Here is a 6,500-nt window from a genome sequence, read left to right as displayed (position 1 = left end):
ATGATAATCTTATAAATAATCTCTCAGCCTTCAATCATCCTATCTTCTGTGAAAAGTTCCTGGTGCTTTTAGACATCATTCATAAAATTTCAGCAGTCATTCTTAATAAAAATCCCATAACCGAAATAAAAATGTAATAATGATTTAAATATGATGATCTAACAATAATATTCACATTGTTAATGTTTGATTATTAGTTTTAAAATCAAGAACCTATCACTGACACCCATTGATTTTTTTTCTTCCAATGCTCAGTTTCTTTACTAACCCCCATCTCTCTGAAGCTCAGGTGCAGGCAGCTAGGCGAATGGCAAGAGATGTTCACTTGAAGATACTGCTCTGATTGGAGACTTTGCTCATATGCTTCCTTCCCAGGGAAAGTGCTCTCAAACCACTCTCTGGGTCTCCTTGTTTCCAGGATCCAGTTCACAGCCTCGGAAGACTTAGATTCCCAAAATGGAGTGGCTACTCTTAGTTCCAAAGAGGAAAACGCTTACAAAGGCATTCTTCCTTAACTTGTCCAGTCACTGGAACATTCCATTGATGAGGTTGCAACTCATGAAGTCCTGGGTGAGCCCTCAGAGAAGCAGTACTTGGAGTATCATAGGGACCAGCCATCCTTATCAAAATATGGCAGTGCCACAGAAAGGGTGTCCTTAACGTCATTCAACACAAAGGTCATCTTGGGCAGGTGAGCAAAGGAGTCCTTGGCCTTCAGCTTAGCAGCCAGTACCTCTGTCATCTTCATCCATCTCCTCAGGAGTGGGGGCAGTGCTCTTTTCTCCTCTTCCCACTCAGGCTGGGGATTCTGCTTTTCCTCTAGTGAACTCTTCTCTTTCTGTGAGGTGTCCCTTTTAGGCTCTGTGTCAGCAAACATTTTAACATCAAACTGGGCTATCTTCTCATGGATGTTTCACCTTTCCCCTAAACAGCCTGAAAGTGGGACTGGTCAATGCATATAGGAACCAGTGGTTGATAGTAGAGAAGGTCTGGCTGAGAGAAAGCCCCTGGACTTGTTGATGGAGCCACAGCAGGGTTCAGACAACTGTGATGTTAGCCAGTGTCATGTGTTCTCCATCAAAAAAGTCCTCGTTTTCAAGTGAGCATCCAGCAGCCCGAAGAGTTACCCCACCTCCTCATTTCCATGCTCTGTAGCCTGCTTGTTGTGGTGCATGATGTCCAAGGTGGGCAGGTACTGGCTGGTGGCACTATGTTGCTGTCAACAAAGTTCACCCAATGAGCCACCTGCTGTTTCTAGAGTATATCCCTGCAGCTCCTCGTTGCTCACACGGTAGGCAGTGATGTTACTCTGAAATACACAGGATCCAAGGTCACCCTGAAGTGCTGGAAACCTGCTGGAAATTTATGGAGATGTTTAGGGGTGTAGTTGGTATGGACAAAGTGGAAGTGGGGTGCTATGGACAACATGCCAACCTGAACCTCACTGTCCTGAGCTGCAATGAGGGCTTTAAAATCCTTCCAGTTTTCAGGAGATGCGTACAAGATTCCAGCCACCATGGTGATTTCACAGAGAAAGGGGCCCCTGATTCTTCGTTAGCAGCTTTTGCATTTATCCTTACATCTTCATTCTAACCATCACTGCCATCCCATTCTCTTGTTCTTTTGACAGCACCATTGTGAATGATACCTAATTGATCACCTATCTAGCCCATCTTCAATCCTGTCTCATGTATTCCCAGAATGCTCTTTTGAAAATGCATATCTAATTATAACACATATCCACTTAAAATATTTCTATGTTTCCATATCACCCATTGGATTAAATCCACAATCATTTCATTGATGTAGAAGATCTCCATTATCTGGCCCTTAGCTATTACTGCAAATGATTGCTGGCAAATTTCCGACCTTTACCTCCTCCACCAGACAAAACTATTTATGGTTTCCCAAATATATAAAAGAGTTTTCTGTCTCTGTGCCATGGCATATGTTCTCTCATTTTGAAAAGCTCTTCTGCCTGCTTAAGGACCTGGAAAATGGCTACTCAACTCTAACTCAAGTATATTGTCTATATGAAAATGTCTCTGACTTCCCAGTGTTTGTCATTTATTACCTCTTTGTGTTTCCCTTCTGTTTCACAAGATCTTATCATTGGCATTCTTTATATTGTTCTGAAATTATTTCTGTATGTGAAACAAGTCCATCATTTCGAGCTTTTTTACTATTAACTTCTAAAGAAAAGTCAAAACAGCCATATTTTTAATCACTCGACCCCCCACCCCACCCCACTCTCAAATCCACAGAAAACAAAACAATGGGTGAGTTCCAAATCCATGGTTTCCTGGTCAATCAACTGTACAGAAAACACAGATCAACTAGGTGATCATATTTTATCTTTAAGGAATTCGAACTGGAAAACATAGGGGCAATAAAGTAGCTTTTAGCAGAAGATAAATCTAGAAAGACCCGCTCAAGGAAACCCTAAAATACTTTTTCAGGTAAGGAAGAGCAAGATTCATGCTTGAGTTATGAGGAAAGAATAGTTAGGAGTTAACAGGAGCTATATAACAAATCAAATATCTGTGCACAATGGAGAACAAGACAAAGTAAACTTGTAACAAAAGGGAGGAATGATAAAATTTGGAGGGTCATGAGTCATTTTATAGCAGAACACATAATCATTAATAATTCTGTCTAATCTTCTACAGCTGATGTTCTTAGTATACTGCCTGAGATTCCCCCCCACCCAAAAAAAAAGTAGGTTTCTAAATTTTGTCATTGGTCTGCAATATTATCATTTCTATCTGTTTATGGCCTAATTATGTATTTTTTTCTTGGATGAACAGTTATTCTTAAAACAGCTTCTTCATTACTGGAAGTAATGAGTGACTCTCTTCTTTTTAACCATGAAGTCCTAACTAGAACACCTTTTCCCACCACAGTAGGAATTTCACACAGGCTGGGATACTCTCATCTCTCTCATTATATCTCTAATACATAATAAGCACTTTCCTTTTCCCCAGTGCTAGATACTATTAAAATGCTCCATTCTGTCCCCCAAAATCCTTTTGCTTACCCTACAAGTTGCCGATTTAGGGTAGGTACAGTTTATAATATCTTATAGTAACTACCATGAAGGGATAGAGAGAGGACAGCTGGTCAAGCTAAATTATCTGAAAAAAAAAATGAGATGATCAAACTTCTTTTTTTTTTTAAAGATTTTTTTTTTTTTTTTATTTGAGAGAGAGAGAGAGAGAGAGAGAAACAGCATGACAGGGGAGAGGGTCAGAGGGAGAAGCAGGCTCCCCGCTGAGCCGGGAGCCCGATGTGGGACTCGATCCCAGGACTCCGGGACCATGACCTGAGCCGAAGGCTGTCGCTTAAACAACTGAGCCACCCAAGCGCCCGAGATGATCAAACTTCTTAACTCACATATGAACAAGTATTTCAAGGTGCATCATATCCTACAGTGACTGCAGTAGGGAACAGTGAAGATAGTAAATGTAGCTGGTCACTGAGTCCAGAGAACAATGGAAATCTACAACATTTGATGCAGCTACTGAGAGGTCTATTTGCAAAACATTCTTATTTTTCCAAAACTCCCCCATTTGAGGTTCTCAGCTGGCCTTTAAATTCTGCATAGTGATTTGTTCAGGTGACATCATTTCTTAGATCCAAAATTTCAATTAATTCCACACACCCTCACATTCCTCAGTTTATTCCCAGGTCTGGAAACCTCTCGTTTTAGACTTTCCAGGAGTATACAAATGTCATAATATTACATAATATGATAGAAATGGCATAGCTATAACAAACATGCTTTTTGAATTGTTATCTATATTTGCATATATCAATGCAAGAAGCTCAATAATTCCACAGATTACTAACCACTAATTTACAATATATTCACCTATAAGTGGTAATTCCTTCGGGTCAGCAACCTAAATTATCTGTAACTTAACTTTCTGTATCACCACATTACCTCACAGGAGTATTATGAAATATGACTAATGATTATAGCATCTTGAAAATTCAGTGTGTCATATTAATGCTAAGTAATATGATAGCAATGACATCAGGTGTGTAGTACATCAATGGACATTTACAAATGATAAACAAATTAAATAAACTTATCATTGTCTGAACTATTATTCATCCAAAAGTGGAATAGTTCATATGTATATTTGCCTAATCTAAAGACAGATAGTATTAACTTAATTATTACTGCAGTTCTATCCTAGGAAATACCCTATGAAATATTTCACAAGTTGGACTATGAGAAAACTAAACACCAAAATGTGATTTTTGCATCCAAAGCTTAAAATCTTTCCAAGAGAGGAAAGTTACACACTTGACTTCACAATCCACTCATGTAACCATGCATTTGCTTAATTCAAAGAGTATGTATATTATTGGTAATATCAGAATCATTGCTATGTTCTCAGTGTTCTGACACCCTGTTAAAAATTCCTAAAGTAATGACATATGCAGTATATGACGAGATCTGATTTTGAAAACATGTGATCTATTGCTCAATAAATTAGAGTTAACTACAAAGGTCATATTCATATTCTCTGGATAATAAGGAGAACATATAAGGTAATTCTTTCATAGCTAAAAAGATTTTAGTAGAGGCAGAAAAATGTTCCCTGATATATCAGGACATAGAAAGTTCACTAGACTTGACCACTACATTTTCTTCTTCCTAACGTTCTCCATGTTTTTGTTAGGATATGGCTAAGTCTAGAATTGAGCCCTTGTGTTTCATGAACAAACCCACCAGCAGATGGAGTTGGGGAGGCGGATGTTGACAGTAAGAGCAGTTTGGTAAAAGGTCTGTTAAACCAGCCAACAGATTCCATTCCCCTAGCCAAAATTACCAGCTCAATTGTCCAAGAATTATAGGACTATTCTTTGAATAGCTAGGTAAGAAGTGTTTTTTTCCCCTACCTATGGGAAAATGAAGAAGCTGTTATTTCTAATTACTTTTAACCATGAGGAAATCAGCCTAAGGACAAAGGAAGAGAACAAAAATAAAGAAATGTTAAAGAAACAGATGAATCCCTGATCAGATTAGGTTTCAAGCCTTTCTTCCTTCTACACTACTCACATACATGAGCCAGTAAACCTGTTGTACAATGATATGGATTGTAAAATGGTATGAATAATACAATTCCATCTCTTCTACAATGGTATGAATTCTTTACACTGAAGTCCCTAGCATATAAATGTGTGTGTGTGTACACACATATATGTATATATTTCAAGTACCATGTATGTTTGGTTGTATAAAAATTCATCACATGTTTTTATTAAAAAAATGTTTTTGCATCCTGGTTGATTCTAAATAACCCACAAATTTGTTTGGTTGCTGTTATTAACTATATAGTGCTCCTAACATAGTGTCCTTTATAGCTCTTTTAGTATAGATTTCTCCAGTCCAGAGAGTCTTTCCTGCTCCTGATCTCTTTCATGAATGTTCTTCCTTTTCCTGTTCATGGTGTTCTCTCTTTTCAGTTTATCCTACTGCTTCTGCAATATTACTCACTTAACAAAGTTTCACGGGATGGTTTAAAAATGTACAGCCTAGTAAAACCTTTCTATATCTCTCTGGGTCTCTGGAGTTCAACCTTACTATTGAAATGCACACAACTTATAGTTTTTAGAGAGGCGCCTGGGTGGCTCAGTCGGTTAAGCGTCTGCCTTTGGCTCAGGTCATGATCCCAGGGTCCTGAGATCGAGCCCTGCATCGAGCCCTACATCAGGCTCTCTGCTCAGTGGGGAGCCTGCTTCTTCCTCTCCCTCTGCCCCTCCCCTTGCTTGTGCTCTCTCTCTCTTCTCTCTCTCTCTGTCAAATAAATTAATTAAATCCTTAAAAAATAATAGTTCTTAGATAGATAAAATACATAGATACATAGATAAAATATATAGATAAGTTAGATTGATGATTGAAGATACATATTATATGTCTATGGAGATATGGCTACATTACCTCATTTTACTGTATCCCAAATAAGGATTTTAACCTGATACCTATGAGTGTGAACAGTCTATGTAGAACTCCCCACTCCTTAAGTATGGGATGCATAGTGGCTTGTTTCCAAAGAATACACTTTGGAAAGAGAAAAAAAAAAAAAAAAAAGAATAACTTCACAGTTGAGAAATCTGTGAAATACCACCTCAGCCAGGTGATCATGATTAACATCAGTAAGTCATGCATGTACCCTTGGTATGATGTGATCAGAACAGAAGTTATATCTGCAGTATTCTAACCAAAAACCCATAACCCCAGTCCAATTATAAGAAATCAATCAGACAGGGGCGCCTGGGTGGCTCAGCCGTTAAGCGTCTGCCTTCGGCTCGGGTCATGATCTCAGGGTCCTGGGATCGAGCCCCGCATCGGGCTCCCTGCTCGGTGGGAGGTCTGCTTCTCCCTCTCCCACTCCCCCTGCTTGTGTTCCCTCTCTCGCTGTGTCTCTCTCTCTGTCAAATAAATAAATAAAAAATCTTAAAAATAAAAAAAAAAAAAAGAAATCAAT

The 6,500-nt window shown here is 38.7% G+C and overlaps 1 pseudogene; it reads right to left on the bottom strand.

The window, feature by feature from the left end:
* Positions 1-356: 356 nt before the first annotated feature.
* Positions 357-1,518, bottom strand: LOC116631405 (annotated as a pseudogene).
* Between the last annotated feature and the right edge of the window lie 4,982 nt (positions 1,519-6,500).

Source organism: Phoca vitulina, unplaced genomic scaffold (genome assembly GCF_004348235.1).
Source record: "Phoca vitulina isolate PV1807 unplaced genomic scaffold, GSC_HSeal_1.0 scaffold5, whole genome shotgun sequence".
In the NCBI taxonomy this organism is placed as follows: Eukaryota; Metazoa; Chordata; class Mammalia; order Carnivora; family Phocidae; genus Phoca; species Phoca vitulina.
Note: the sequence above shows the minus strand (reverse complement) of the source record. Positions and strands in the feature narration are given on the sequence as shown.